The 16,513-nt window shown below is 40.4% G+C and overlaps 1 long non-coding RNA gene across 1 annotated transcript in view; it reads right to left on the reverse strand.

Moving 5' to 3' along the window:
* The window catches only part of LOC148778815 (uncharacterized), a 668,381-nt gene that overhangs the window by 611,330 nt on the left and 40,538 nt on the right, over positions 1-16,513 (reverse strand). Inside the window, exon 2 of the long non-coding RNA XR_016038095.1 lies at positions 9,266-9,362. This is a non-coding gene — a long non-coding RNA (uncharacterized LOC148778815). The remainder of the gene's footprint in view (positions 1-9,265; positions 9,363-16,513) is intronic.

Below are 16,513 nucleotides of genomic sequence, written 5' to 3' on the forward strand. Positions count from 1 at the left end.
AGTTCAGTTCAGTTCAGTTCAGTCGCTCAGTCGTGTCCGACTCTCCGCGACCCCATGAATTACAGCACGCCAGGCCTCCCTGTCCATCACCAACTCCCGGAGTACACTCAAACTCATGTCCACAGAGTTGGTGATGCCATCCAGCCATCTCATTCTCCATCGTCCCCTTCTCCTCCCGCCCCCAACCTTTCCCAGCATCAGAGTCTTTTCCAGTGAGTCAACTCATCGCATGAGGTGGCCAAAGTATTGCAGCTTCAGCTTTAGCATCAGTCCCTCCAATGAACATCCAGGATTGATCTCCTCTAGAATGGACTGGTTGGATCTCCTTGCAGTATAAGGGACTCTCAAGAGTCTTCTCCAACACCACAGTTCAAAAGCATCGATTCTTCGGCGATCTGCTTTCTTCACAGTCCAACTCTCACATCCATACATGACCACGGGAAAAACTATTGCCTTGACTAGACGGACCTTGGTTGGCAAAGTAATGTCTCTGCTTTTTAAAATACTATCAAGGTTGGTCATAACTTTCCTTCCAAGGAGCAAGCGTCTTTTAGCAGGTATAAAAAATGCTATCTCTAGAAATCTTTTTACTAGTGATGTGCTGAACGATAGTCGTTGCTGAAGTGTGAGCATTCACATTTCACTCATCATTTCCCTCCCACTTGAAACTGCACTCCAGGGAAACTAACCTGCTTCCTCAGCAGGTGAAAACAAATTATCCAATTCTTCTGGGCTTGTACCTAAAAGTCAGGTTATTCTCAGTTGAATCAAGTTCAAGAACATTGTATCTTCATATCTAAGGAACACATCTCTATACTGAAATTTTTTATCATGTTGATTATCTGTGTACTATCTCTCCAGTTTTTTTTTCCTTAGAACATCTGTGTAAATGTGTATTGCAATATAAATGTCCATAAAAAGTGGAATGCTAATATTGATGTTTGCTCTAGAAAAATAAATAAATAAATGCTTATCTTTCAAAATCTGTACTTAATGAGAATCAATAGTTAACAAAGAACCCACACAAAGTACATTGGATTTTGACCATTTTAGTTATGAGCCAGATCTTCCAGTGGAATTTATTTATAACTTGCTGTTTTCTTTGACTAACTGAAGATTTTTATAAGCTTCTAGCCTCAAGACAATACTATCATGTTGTATTGTCACATTGTTTTACAGTATCCAACTCTGCCACACAAATGTTGAAATAGTTTTCTTGCTTGCCAATTCAAAGTTGGACAGTTCAAATTACTTTTCTTCTTGAATAATACTAATTTACCTCTAGGCTATATGTGGCAAAAATTCATAATTTTCTCCATTCTCTCCTTTTGGGGGGGAGGACAACAAGGTGATTGACTAATAAAAGCAACACAAACCAAACTTCTTAAACACAGAAGTGGCCATGTGTCGTGATCAATGAGATATTAGTGGATGCCACGGGTTGGAACTTTTAAAAATCCTCTTTAAAAGCAGTATAGACTCAAATAAAAATATTTTTCCATGCCCTTTCCTTTTTCCTTCCTGGAGAGTAGATGTGATGCCAGAAGGCATACTGTGAATTTGGGCTCACGAGATAACAAGCATCCATTAAGCATAGCTGAATGGAAGCACAGAAATAACCTAGATTATGCTGGTAGCAGGAAACAACACCAGCCCTGTACTGTCCAACTCATGTAATGTGAAGAGATGAAAAGCCTTCATTTATTTAAGCTTCTATTTTTCTGGTTTCCAATACTCACATCCAAGTGCAGTTTCTAACTTCTAAGGTTTTCAACATCTTGAAACTAAAAAATTGGGATAGGTCTACCAAGCATGGTTAAACATTCTGTTATACAGCCACTAGGTATTTTCAAACAATATTTGAAATCAAATCATCTGTTGGTGAATCAGATCAATCATTTGAAAATAAGATCCAGTTACTAAGACAAAAATACTTATGCTACCATCCAGTCTTATTTTATTGCAATAAAATAAATTTGGACATAAAAAAGAAGACATGCACTATGATTTTTTTTCTTTGGAAATTTGACAAGAAGTACACATTTGGGGAGTTTTAACATGAAGAATTTCTGTGCTCAGGAAGATACATATATGTACCATTGTCATATAAGCAAAGGGACTTTGAGCTTTAATAACAGAAGCAATAGGAGCCTATAAATTACAGAACTGAAAAAAGTATGAAAAGTACTACTAATAATGAGTTTTTCCTATACGTATGTATATGTGACAGTAGTGATCATAACTACTATCTTTTTTTAAATTTTATTTAAGTATAGTTGACTTACAGCTACTATTTTAAATGAGCCAATAATGGGCCGAATTCTGTAATAGATCTTGGGACTTGGAGGCAGACCTTTTGCCTAACCTCAAAATCTAGGTTTTATTTCTCTAAGTCATTAGAGCATAAGGATTCTATGGCTGAAGAAGAGAGGCATTCAGTGGATTCCTTGATGTACTGCTAAGTTTGTTTTTCTCTTGCCCCATATCTCTGAGAAAACCTCCATTCCCAAAGCAAATACAAAGGAGAGATTTGGAGAGGCATTTTATGTGATTAAAAATTCTCTCAGTGGTTGCTCCTCCTAACCACAACTGTCTTTGTTTTCTATAGCTGTGCAGTGAGTTTGTACACACTAGTGACTTACACAATACCCACTGTCACCTCACAGGTTCAGTAGGTCAGAAGTCCAGGAAGGCACACTGGGTTATCAGCACAGGCTCCCACAAGGTTAAATTCAAGGTGTCGGTCAAGCCAGGTTTTCATCTGGAGCTTGGGACCATCTTCTGAGCTCACTAGGATTGTCAAAGATCTAGCTCTTTGCAGTGTGGGTCCCAATGACTTGCTGGTTGTCAGCCAAGGTCTTCAGGTTCTAGCCATGTGCCTCCATCTCTCACAACTTGGCAGTTTGCTTGTCTTCAACCAGCAGGAAAACAGTTTACTAATGCTTATCTTCTTATGAGGAGCTTGTTTGAGGAAGTCAGGCCCACTCTGGATAATCTCCCTGTGATTAACTCAAGGTCAGTTAGTAAGCTAATCACAGCAGTGATAGCCCAGCATGCTCACTGTTTCCACCCACACACTGAGGGCGGGAACTCTAGAAGGCATGCTCACCAGAGGCAGAATCTCAGGGCCATCTCAGAACCCTTTTTATGACAATGACCTAGAGCATGCTGTTGCTAGAGGTGTGGTTACAGTGGCTATAATGCTTACTTGTGCTTAGTTGCTCAGCTGTGTCTGACTCTTTGCAACCCCATAGACTGTAGCCTGCCAGGCCTCTCTGTCCATGGGATTTTCCTGGCAAAAATACTGAAGTGGGTTGCCATTTCCTACTCCAGGGGATCTTCGCAACCCAGGAATTGGACCCATATCTCTTGTGTTTCCTGATTTGCTAAGTGGATTCTTTACCACTAGCGCCACCCGCGGAGGCCCCAGTGCTTTCTTGAATCAGAGGAATTCCTGCTTCTAAAGAGGATGGTAATGCTTATGTTCTTACCTAATTATCTGGAAATGCCATTGTCAGCACTGCACTGTTTTGAAATTAGGTATTCCACACGTTAGGCTGAATGTTCCTTCAAACTAGAATGAAAGGAGACTGTGTTCCTAGTCCATTCTTTTGTGTATGAGCCATAAGCACTGTACTCTCAGGCCTCCACCCACTGGTTTGGCACCAGGGGCATTCTCCTCGGGCCAGTGCTGCTGCTGTTTCTGGAGCTGGCAGCAGTTACAGCACGTCCTTCATCAGGCGAGTTCATCAGTGTTCCTCTGGACTTGAATTGTGGAAATTTAGAACTTTTCTTCTGCCTTACCAGTTATCCCCCAAGCTACCTAATATCCTTTATTAATCTATTTCGGTGAAAACTAGCTTGAGTGGGTTGTTATTTGCAAAAAAGAACACTGACCAATAGAGTAATTAATGACAGATGTGATGGTGGACAACAAACATTTCAGGAAATGAGACTGTGTAGCTGCTTATTCAATGTTGTCAGGTTGCAAGGCAAGGAGAATCCAGCCCATGGCAGCAGTGGTGACAGTTACTTAAATTATCATTTGGTTATATAGAATAAGGGGGCTTCCCTGGTAACTCAGTGGTAAAGAATCTGCCTGCAACGCAGGGGACTTGGGTTCAATCCCTGGGTCGGGAAGATCCCCTGAAGAGGGGAATAGCAATCCACTGCAGTATTTTTGCCTGGAAAGTCCTATGGACAGAGGAGCCTGGTGGGCTATAGTCCATGGGATCACAAAAGAGTCAGAAACGACTTAGAGTCTAAACAACAACAACATATAGAATAAGAAGCCTATCAATACAGGACTTTCAGGGTCCCCGCAATTTTGTAAGGGAAGGAAGGTATGTGGAAGAACACTGACAATCCATCAGCATGCTTCTAAGTACTATGAGAATGAAAAGAAAATGTGATGGTTAATTTTATATGTCAGCTAGGCTTGTCCATGATAGCCAGATATTTGGTCAATGTGTATATATATACACATTATATGTATATATACAACACAAATATGCACATACACATCCTATCGTTCTCTCTTTCTCCGGAGAACTCTAATACAGATAGGCTTTAAGTTTACCATAACCTGGATAAAGTTATGGTGACAGAACTATATATGTCCTGGGATTTCCCTGGTGGTCCAGAGGTTAAGATTCTGAGCTTCCAGTGCAAGCGGCCATGCCATGTGGTGTGGACAAAAAGCAAAAACAAAGAAAAGAAAAGCAGAACCATATTCCTGTAGTAATCATGGAGACTTAAAAGATGCACACACACACACAAAAGATGCACAACTGGTGATTACTGTCAATTCACATCTAATTTACCTATCTGACCATTGCAGAAGAGAGGTCTCACAGAACAACAACGGGTTATTTTCCATTTAATTGGATTGTCATGTTTGAAGGATGCTATCACTCAGGAGAGAAAATCAGTCCAGACCCTGTATTGTAGCTAGAACGGACCTTTCAATCTGACCAATGTCTCTTCCTCTGTCCCAGTAAACAGAGAACACTGGATGCAGATGGTTTCCACCTGGCAGGGACAGACACACACTGTGACTGGATTCACTGCCAAAGAACAACAGGAACTCACTGACTGCCATAATTCAGCCCGCAGAACATCAGAGTGGTCTGTAAACTGACGATTTTATGCTAATGCAACGCAGTGCACAGAAAGAGTATGTACCACTGCTGTTCATTTGCTAAGTTGTGTTTGACTCTTCGTGACCCCATGGACTGCAGCATGCCAGGCTTCCCTGTCCTTCACTAACTCCTGGAGTTTGCTCAGGTTCATTTACATTGAGTCAATGATGCTATCTAACCATCTCATCTTCTGCTGCCCTCTTCTCCTTTTGCCTTCAATCCTTCCCAGCATCAGGGTCTTTTCCAATGAGTTGGCTCTTTGCATCAGATGGCCAAAGCACTGGAGCTTCAGCATTAGTCCTTCCAGTAAATATTCAGAGTTAATTTCCTTTAGGATTGACTGGTTTGATCTTGCAGTGCAAGGGACTCTCAAGAGTCTTCTCCGGAACCAAAATTTGAAGGCGACAATTCTTTGACACTCAGCCTTCTTTATGGTTCAACTCTCACATCTGTTCCCATATACATTCATAAAACATATACATATCAAAAGATGTGTGCTTAGTTGCTCAATCGTGTCTGGCTCTCTGTAGCCCAACAGACTGAACCCCACCAGGCTCCTCTGTCCATGGAATTTCCCAGGCAAGAATACTGGAGTGGGTTGCCATTTCCTTTTCCAGGGATCTTCCCAACCCAGGAATTGAACTCGTGTCTCTTGCATCTCCTGCATTGGCAGGTGGATTCTTTGCCACTAGTGCCACCTGGCAAGCCCCATCAAAAGATAAAAGATATGAAAAATACAGAGGCCTGTCAGCTGACTGAAATTTCTGGAGACCAGTGTCTCAAAATGTCTCCTCCAACAGGAAAGAAAAGTATTCCAATATGCATCCACTGTCATAAGAAAGGGGGCTGGTGCTTGCTCAATTTTTGTATTTTGTAGAAATTATATATGATGTTTAGCTCTGCTTCTGCAAATAATTAACAGGTCACAGAAAGTCTTCTAGCCTTCAATGTGGCCCAAAGCAATAAAAGACTCCCTGGAAGATCCAGACTATAGTGCATACCTCACATTTCAAAGTACAGTATCTTTTTAAGTGAATAACTATGGCATTCTCCTTCTGGGAAAGTCTCACTGTGCTGTTGGATCCTGGTAGAGACTGAATGTTTGAGAGTAGTACACATGTGGCTATGGAAATTGAGCATCCCACCATGAACTATATTTTATCTCAACTACTGAGCTATAAAATCAGATATTCCTTGCAGCATCCATCATCCCCAGGAAATCATTTCTATTTGAATTGGTTCAAGTAGGTCCTAAACACAGAAGTTTCAAAGGCAGATGACTCATTCTCTGAGTATATTTACTCCTGCCATGCTGCCTTTGTTCTCTCAAACCACACTGCTATCCTCATTAAGAGAACTCTAAGAGCAGGTGACTGAGAAAAAAAAACATATTCCAATTTACTGTTGTCTCCACTGGAAATGACAATACTAAAAAGCACCCTATAGGAACCTCTATTGTATAGAAGTATTCATTTTGTCCACATCACCCAGTAGTATTTATTTGTCCCCTTTAATGCAGCTCAATCTCCCCACCTATAGAAGTGGAGCACTTCATCATGTCAACCCCACTCTGGGGTGACCTAATTGTTCATATAGAAAAATAAATATTCCCAATGGCAGAACTTCAAACAGGGCATCTCATGATCCATTTATCTGGGAAGCAGGATAAGCTACAGATCTATATTAATTTATAGGCATTACCTAATAATTTAACTGGATAGTCAGGGACTTGGAGGAATAAGATTGGAGAGGTGGTGATAAGGAAGATTAGCGCAAAAACCAATCTAGACTTTTAAACTCTTCTAGAGTTTGAGAACATTTATGTGAATATGCAAAAAGACTGACTCTATATGGAGCTTTCAGTGGATGACTGAACAAGGTGTCCTGCCATGTGGATTTGTTAACCTCTTTCCACAGTGACCCAGTAATTACTAAATGGCCTCATGAAAAATTGTGATCATGGTTTCAGAGTTGATGCATGGGCTTAACAACTTAGACTTCTTTCCCCCCAGATATCTGGATATTACTTCTGCTGAATGCCCAGTTTGAAAGCAATGGTGAACAAACATGAGTCTTGCCATATGATACCATACCCCAAAAGGAATAACCAGCCACCTGATGGCAGATTAATTACATAAGGCTTCTTCCAACATGATGAGTGTGGAATCACTGCTGTCTGAACGCTGGGCTTGAAGAAGCACAAGCTGGAATCAAGATTGCCGGGAGAAATATCAATAACCTCAGATATGCAGATGACACCACCCTTATGGCAGAAAGTGAAGAAGAACTCAAAGGCCTCTTGATGAAAGTGAAAGAGGAGAGTGAAAAGTTTGGCTTGAAGCTCAACATTCAGAAAACAAAGATCATGGCAACTGGTCCCATCACTTCATGGGAAATAGATGGGGAAACAGTGGAAACAGTGTCAGACTCTATTTTTTTGGGCTCCAAAACCACTGCAGATGCTGATTGCAGCCAGGAAATTAAAAGACGCCTTCTCCTTGGAAGGAAAGTTATGACCAACCTAGATAGCATATTAAAAAGCAGAGACATTACTTTGCCAACCAAGGTCCGTCTAGTCAAGGCTATGGTTTTTCCCGTGGTCATGTATGGATGTGAGAGTCGGACTGTGAAGAAAGATGATCGCTGAAGAATTGATGCTTTTGAACTGTGGTGCTGAAGAAGACTCTTGAGAGTCCTTTGGACTGCAAGGAGATCCAACCAGTCCATTCTCAAGGAGATCAATCCTGGGTGTTCATTGGAAGGACTGATGCTAAAGCTGAAACACTAATACTTTGGCCACCTCATGCGAAGAGTTGACTCACTGGAAAAGAGTCTGATGCTGGGAGGGATTGGGGGTGGGAGGAGATGGGGACGACAGAGAATGAGATGGCTGGATGGCATCACCGACTCGATGGACATGAGTTTGAGTGAACTCCGGGAGTTGGTGATGGACAGGGAGGCCTGGCGTGCTGTGGTTCATGGGGTCGCAAAGAGTCAGACACGACTGAGCGACTGAACTGAACTGAACTGAGAAATGGATTTGTCCATCTTGTCTACCAAATTTCTGCCAGCAACATCATCTGTGAACTGACCAAATGCTTCACTCTGTCACTATAATTCATGTAACATTGGTTCTGACCAGAGATCTTATTTTACAGCAGAATGATTAGGACCTCAGATTGATGCATTTCGGAGTCATTAATATTTCCAACTAGAAGCAGATGGCTTAATACAAAAGAGAAATGACTTATTAAAGATTTAGTTTTCATTCCTGTATTAGAAGATATGGCACAAAATTAGGATGACATCATGTAGAATACAACATATGCCATAAAATAGCATCCAATACATAGTGTTTCTTCAGCCATGGCCAGAAATATGAGCTTAGGAACCAGGAAATGAAATGGGAGTGGTACTTCTCACTTTTCCCTTAATGGCTCACTTACGTGAATTTAAGTTCACATCCTTGCCACTTTCAACTGCTTTGGTTTAAGGATCTTGATACTCAAGGGAGGAATACTTCCACCAAGAGTGCAACAGGGTCTCAAGTCATTTGACAGACAAGGGGATTACCATGTTGGCTGTGGGCTTAAGCAAGTTTCAGTTCAGTTCAGTTCAGTTCAGTCACTCAGTCGTTTCCGACTCTTTGCGACCCCATGAATCACAGCACGCCAGGCCTCCCTGTCCATCATCAACTCCCGGAGTTCACTCAAACTCATGTCCACAGAGTCGGTGATGCCATCCAGCCATCTTATTCTCTGTTGTCCCCTTCTCCTCCCGCCCCCAATCCCTCCCAGCATCAGAGTCTTTTCCAGTGAGTCAACTCATCTCATGAGGTGGCCAAAGTATTGGAGTTTCAGCTTTAGCATCAGTCCTTCCAGTGAACACCCAGGATGATCTCCTTTAGAATGGACTGGCTGGATCTCCTTGCAGTACAAGGAACTCTCAAGAGTCTTCTCCAGCACCACAGTTCAAAAGCATCAATTCTTCGGCAAGTTTAGAAAGGAATAATTACCGTTATGCAACGGAAACACAAAAGAGTTCCTTTAACTCAAGAATTTCAATAGGATAGTCCTTAACATCTCCATGTCTATTAGTAAAAATTAATGGAAAATTAGAGTTACCTCATACAAGAAGAGCCATCAGGGGCTCAATTCCCAATGAATGGAGTTTGGGTCTACTCAACAGGTAAGAAATCCAGCTAACTGAGTCACCACTGACCTAAAGATAAAAGTAATATGGACTAGTTAGTTGCTGATGAGGAAAGTTATTCACATTAAATAAAGACTATTTACTTTATAATATTGGAGGTTTCCTAGGTAGCGCTAGTGGTAAAGAACCCACCTGCCAATTCAGGAAACATAAGAGATGTGGGTTCGATCCCTTGGTCGGAAAGGCGTTCTGGAGGAGGGCATGGCAACCCACTCCAGTATTCTTGCATGGAGAATCCCATGGACAAAGGAACCTAGAGGTCTACAGTCCATAGGGTCGCAAAGAGTTGGACAGGGCTGAGCGACTGAACAACAAAATTATAAACACCAAGGTAGGATTAAGGAAACATATGTAGTGATGACTACATATACTCGACCTAGAAAAGACTGTATTAAATTAAAACATTGTACTAAATAAAAATGATTATGCTAAATAATCTCTCATCTAGGGAGAGAATGAGTTTATTTGTGTGAGAGATTGTTATCTCATTAAGTGGGAATACAGTTTTTATTGCTATTGTTTTAAGTTTGGAAAATGGGTGTATGTCCAGATAAAGGGTAACATCTGTCTTTTGCAGCAGCTCAAAATATTTTAAGTACATTTCTTGTTCTTAATTGTTTTCTATTTTGTCAACCTTGTTTTCCCCAGGTGGAATCCCCCAAACTACATCTTCTCAGACTCTTATACAAATGATACAAGCAGTTTTCTGATTTCTGTCATATGGGAAACTAGGGTCTGAATGAGGAGTTCATATTTTAATGGTACCCCAGAGGTACAGGGAGTGATGGAGGATTCCTCTCTCATCCATGAGATATGATTGTGGAGTAGTAGATCTGTGGAGTGGTTCTAGAGTCAGTGGTGGTGACAAATGACAGCTCCCTCATTAATCCAGTTTTGTATGTACCTAGAGGTCTTGTTCCTGAAAGCTTTATCCATTTCTCCAACTCTCCCAATTGCCCTGTATAGGGGATCATACAGTTTGCCATTTGAACTAGGACACATCTGGGAATAGAAGGTGATGCTATTGATAATGTCAAGGATAAACTAGAATTGTATGGAACAGTTAGTAACTCTAACACATAGTAACACTAATACTGTAACTTAGTTAATACATTTTGCTGCTTAAATTATAATAGACTTGCTTGTTCTTTACTAAGAATCCTAGCCAAAATACCATTAAGTTTTTAGGATTATAGAATTAGGCAACACTATAAGTAGACCCTGTGTACTGTATTGTGCCTATAATACAGGGGAGAATAGTCTTTTCTACAATTCTATTATAAAGCAAATTCTGACTAATTCAAATTTATAGAATCTATTATATCAATACTAGTTGACAATGTAGCCATATGCTTGTTGCCTAAAGAAACATGACTTATACTGATGTTATATGTAGTTAATGAAGCCTAGGGAATGGAAACAAAGTACAGTCATCCCTTGGTGTCTGCAAGGGACTGGTTCCAGGAACCCCCATGAATACCAAATCCACAGATGCTCACAATCCTCATATAAAATGGCATAGTGTTTTCATATACTCAACAGCACATCTTCCCATATAGTAATATGTTAAATCATAGCTGGAATGCTTCTTATAATACTTAACACAATGTAAGTACTATGGAAATAGTTAATAGCATATGGTTAATTCAGTTTTTTCCAAATATTTTCAATCCAGTTGGTTGAATCCCCAGATGCGGAATCCAAGGATATAAAGAAATACAAAGGGCCAACTATATCTTGTCATGATTCTTTTATAAACAGTGATTCATTGACACACAAGCAAGTCAAGGTTGCTAAATGCAGCATTACTATGACAGAACATATACTTTAAGAAATCTTTAAGTTAGTGTCCATGTTAAAATTATCATCATGTAATTTCTCTGTAAGTCATCTAATGCTATAGATATATAGCTGTATTCAATTGTTCTATGCTATAAATGTTTGTACTACAATACTATTAACGCTAGAAACCTAAGAATAAACAAATATCAGTCTCATTCATCATTCCAATGTCTTCATTCAAACAACTTGGTCATTAAGTGAACAGTTATTGATACCTATACTTTATTCACTCAGAAATTCACATAGGCACTAGGCTGGTAGCTGAGAATACAGTGATGAGCAAAAAAACCCATAAAAGACATGATCCTGGGGGACAAGAGTCTATTAGTCTCAAAAAGGAAGTACAGTCATCAAACAAAAATACAAATGAATATATGGTTACAAACCATAGTGAGTGCTATGCAGAAAATGCATAGTGTTCTGGGACATGGGCTATGCAGAGGGGTTATGCAGGGGAGATCTACTGGAGGAAGTGGTTATTTGAATGGACACCTGAAAATGACAAAATGATAACTAAGTGTGGGAGTTAGTGTAGGAGAAGAGGCTGCCCTAGAGGGAGAGAAAAGCACGTGAAAATCTATGAAGCAAAACTGGGCATGAATTTCACTTCAAAGCACAGGAAGGAGACCTGTGCAGCTGGAGCTGTCAGCAAAAAGAGTGAGACTACAGTCAGCTCTAGAGGCAACTGCCATCACCCCAGGGCCCTGAGGATGCATGCAGGAAGAGGGCTTTGCCCAGTCCTCTCCCCAGCTCTCAGCAAAGTGACAACTTGCAACAAAACACCAAGGACAAAAATTAGGGTCTGAAAAGATAGCTAGTGTAAGAAGTCTACCTGTGACTGCAAAAAAAAAAAAAGCATGGAGGTGTGAAGAGAGGAACCCAAACCAAAATTCTATGGGAAAGCCAATAATTAGGAGTCCAGACACCGGTTCATCAACATCAAAGACAAAGAGGAGGTGTAAAGAAAGACATCAGATGGAACGCAGACATTCACCTATCCTTTCTCTCCCAAATTTCACAGCTTACATTTTTTTCCCAGTTTTTACTTATAAAGGATAATTGTGCTGAAAAAAAACAATGTACCATCACCTGACCAGAAGTTTGAGGAAGAGACAAAGTGGATGGGAAACTGAAGGGAAATAAGAACCAATAAAACAAGAACAAACAAACAAAAACCCCACCCAGCCTAAAACACAAATAAGAGAAAAGTACTCAAGAGACTTTGTATTTTATAATAATTGTTTATAGTGAAAAGTCCCATTAATGGGGGTTTTATTTTCACTGCAGTTTTTTAATATACTTATAATATGGTGCCGACTTGATGGACATGAGTTTGAGTGAACTCCGGGAGTTGGTGATGGACAGGGAGGCCTGGCGTGCTGTGATTCATGGGGTCGCAAAGAGTCGGACACGACTGATCGACTGAACTGACTGAACTGAACTGATGTGTGCTTTAGTTGAATAGTTTCAGGAAGCCAGGTTCTGTCAGGAGAGTAGGACACCTGGAAAAACAGTCCTGGGCAATTGATCTCCGATTCATCCATTCTTACAGTAAGCACTCAGGAATGTGCCAGGGTGGTCACAAGTTAGTTTGCATCTGGTGAACATTAGAAAGACAACCAGTCTCCATAACAGTGAAGAGTGATCAAGAGGGAGTAAAAACCTATGAGCGATGGCAGGAAAGATTTTTTTAAAACCCTTAAGTGTTCTGTCAACAGGTGATGCTACCAGGTAAGACGCCCCAGTGGGAGATGACAGCTGGGTAAGTCCTCCCTCCCACAGGGAGACTGTCATTGTGCCCTGCAGATCTGTTCGGTGGTAGCAACTTATATATTTTCTATTTCCATTTAAGGAAGTTGCATTATATACCTGAAGCTTTACTCTCTTCCAGTCAACACAAGCATCTTGATAAAAACTGTATTAGTATCTATTTCTTTAAAAAATGAATAAATAAAAATTATCTTTGAGAAGTCCTTGAGAAAAGGCCACATTGCAACTAAAGTATCTCTTAAGCATCCAGCACAAGTGATTTTCCTCAACATTGGAACAGACATATTTCTTTGGTTAAACACTGAAAAAAGGCTTGGCTTACATTTAAAAACCATGCTCTGAAGGTACAAATCTATAGCTTTAATCATATGGTCATACTAAATGTGGCGAATGCTTTTACTACAAGAGGCACATGGATGCTAAATGTGATGGAAAGAACAGTAGTTTTACATCTCCCATCTGAGATTTGCTCCTTCTGGGACAAACCTGATTGAATAGAATGACAGGCAAAAATCATCCACCATATTTAAATTCTTGTTTTTCGTTATGTTTTCCCTATAATGAAATTTAATTATGGAAAGTTACGGATGAGTATAATTCTACCATAAAGTAAGAATCATGTCAGATATACTTTAAGTTTGTGTGTGAGCTACATGCTCAGTTATGTCCAGCTCTTTGCGAGCCTCTGGACTGCAGCCTGCTAGGCTCCTCTGTACATGGGGATTCTCCAGGCAAGAATACTGGAGTGGGTTGCTATTTCTTTCTCTAAGGCATGTTCCCCACCCAGGGATCAAACCCAATTCTCCTTCGTTTCCTTCATTGGCAGGCAGACTCTTTACCACTGCACCACCTAGGAAGCCCACTTTAAGTTTAGAGGCAACAAAAATGATGAGTAGCCTAGGCACAATTGTCAGAGCAATTCATTAAGAAGTAGCCTTTGGATAAGCAACGTTAAGTCAGAACTTTTCCTCTTCCTCTGAAAGTAGTAAAGGGTGCTAATGCTGTTTCTCCCGCAAAAGCAAACATTTCACCTGGAGTAGGAGTGTGATGAGTGTTGGAACTGGAGAAAGAAGAGCAGTGAGGTAACTGCAAACCTCCATATCGATAGGAGAGAAAAAAAAAAAAAAGAGATAAATCAAGCACTTGTCTTGACAAATTGTTAAGATAATTGTTCTCTAAGGTGAGTTTTCTGACACAAGAAAATCTAACCGGGACCAGAAAAGCAGTGAAGAATACTGGATCATTTAAGATCCAAATGAATGATAGGGAACCCTGCCCCCACATCCAAAATCAAGCTGTTCACAAACTCTATCTAGATACATATCCTATTCAATCCTGAAAGAATATTGAGAATCACTAAACATTTGTGAAGATAACTAGCAAAAATCAATCTAAGGAAAACTGTTGTTCAAATAAGCAGTCTTGTAGTTTACATATGTCTCTACCAACATTCCCGATATCTATTGCTATATAACGAACTACTTACCTTGTAGCTAAACAGAACTATTTTTACCATATTTCAGCATTTGGGGGTCAGGGGATCGGGTAGGTCTCAGTTGGGTGACTTTTTATTCCTTATGCCATTGACTGATGTCACTTGGTTATACACAGCTGACAGATCAACTCATCTACAGTTTGCAAGACAGGTTTATCCACATGCTCACTGCCTTGGTGGGGAAGCTAGAAGAACGGACTTAGTTGGAACTGCCAGAAAACCTGTAAGTTGCCTGTAAACATGACAGTCTCAGGGTAGACAAACTTCTTACATAGCGGCTGTCTTCCCCAGAGCAAAGATTCCAAGAAACCCAGATGGAAGCTGCAGGGAGTCTCAGGACCTAATCTTGGGAATTCAACAATATCATTTCTGCCCATATGCTAATGATCAAGAAAAACTAAGGCAAAACCAAACTCCAAGGTAGAGAATTAGATTCTATCTCTCAATGGGAGGAATGGGCTCCCTGGTGGCTCAGATGGTAAAGAATCTGCCTCCAATGCAGATGACTAATGTTTGATCCCTGGGTTGGGAAGATCCCCTGGAGAAGAAAATGCAACTCACTCCAGAATTTTGCCTGGAGAATTCCATGAGGCGGCCTGGGGTCACATTCCATAGGATCACAAAGAATCAGACACGACTGAGTGACTAACACTTTCTCTTTTCTCAATGGGAGGAATAGCAAAAAAATTCTGATCACCTTGAATCTACCAGAGATGGATAGTTTTCACTTATGTCCACATTGGAATAACTATTACTGGAAAAACCCTCCTGCAGTAAACTGGGAAAATGTATGAAACAGCTGTCTTCAGACACCGGATAAAAAGCATAAAAGAGTATGATCTCTGAGAAAAGAGAAATAAATGAAGTGGCCCCAACAGTCACTGGTTTGCTGCCTAGAGGCACTTCCCAGACATCAGTTTGAGGAGAGAAAAACTAAGAGAGCAAATGATGTTGATGAGCTGAGTAGACAGAGGTTGAATTGAGGGAAGGCCAAGGTGACTGAAAATTGTAGAGCAGAGTACAAAAGAAAGGTGGAAACAATGCAGAAAATGGGGGATTATTGATGGCACCAAGGCTCAAGAAAATTTGGAGGTGATGAAAATGAGCTGTATCTTGACTGGAATAGTAATTATCCTATACTATACAAGGAAATGGCAACCCACTCCAGTGCTCTTGCCGGAGAATCCTGGTAGGCTACAGTCCATGGGGTCACAAAGAGTTGGACACGACTGAGTGACTTGACTTTCTTTCTTTTCTATACACATGAGTATATGCATTTAGTGCATCAGTGGTAAAGAGTGGTTCAGTAGTAAAGAATCCACCTGCCAAGGCAGGTCAGGTCCCAGGTCCACCCCTGGGTCAGGAAGATCCCCTTGGAGAAGAAAATGGCAACCCACTCCAATACTCTTGCCTAGGAAATCCCATGGACAGAGGAGCCTGGTGGGCTACAGTACATGGAGTTGCAAAAGAGTCAGACATGATAACAACTAAAACAACAATAAACATCTTACTTAAAATATGACTATTTTATGGCAAGGACATTATACCTCTAAAAAAAGTTCATTTATTAAAAATAAAATCTGTATCTTATAAATGAAGAACAAGTATCTCTGAAATTAAGTTCAAAAGGTGGGATAAATATGAATTGAACTCAGTTGAAGACCAAATCAGTGACCTAAAAGGTCAAAAGCAATGTTTCTTAACCCAAAAGGATAGTCAATATCACACATTATAGAATAGTTGAATATTGCAGATATCCAGCAGTTATTAATAGGAATTATATACAGATGAACTAGAGAGGAGGAATGAGGAATTTTTTACAAGAAAAATACAACTTCTTAGAATGGAAAAAAGTCAAAGGACCTCACAATCTGAGTACCATTGGCTACAAAAACATCAGAGCAAATGAAAAAAATTGTTTTAATACCAACACAAATACTGGTAAAATTTTAGGATTCTCAGGAAAACAAGAAACTTCTAAAAGCTTTCAGATACAGAACAGTCCACAAAGGAAAAGGATTGAATGGAATCAGATTTTTCGTTGGCAGCACTG

Source organism: Moschus berezovskii, chromosome 1, assembly GCF_049115385.1.
Source record: "Moschus berezovskii isolate FMDL1 chromosome 1, NW_MosBer_1.0, whole genome shotgun sequence".
NCBI classification, from domain to species: domain Eukaryota; kingdom Metazoa; phylum Chordata; class Mammalia; order Artiodactyla; family Moschidae; genus Moschus; species Moschus berezovskii.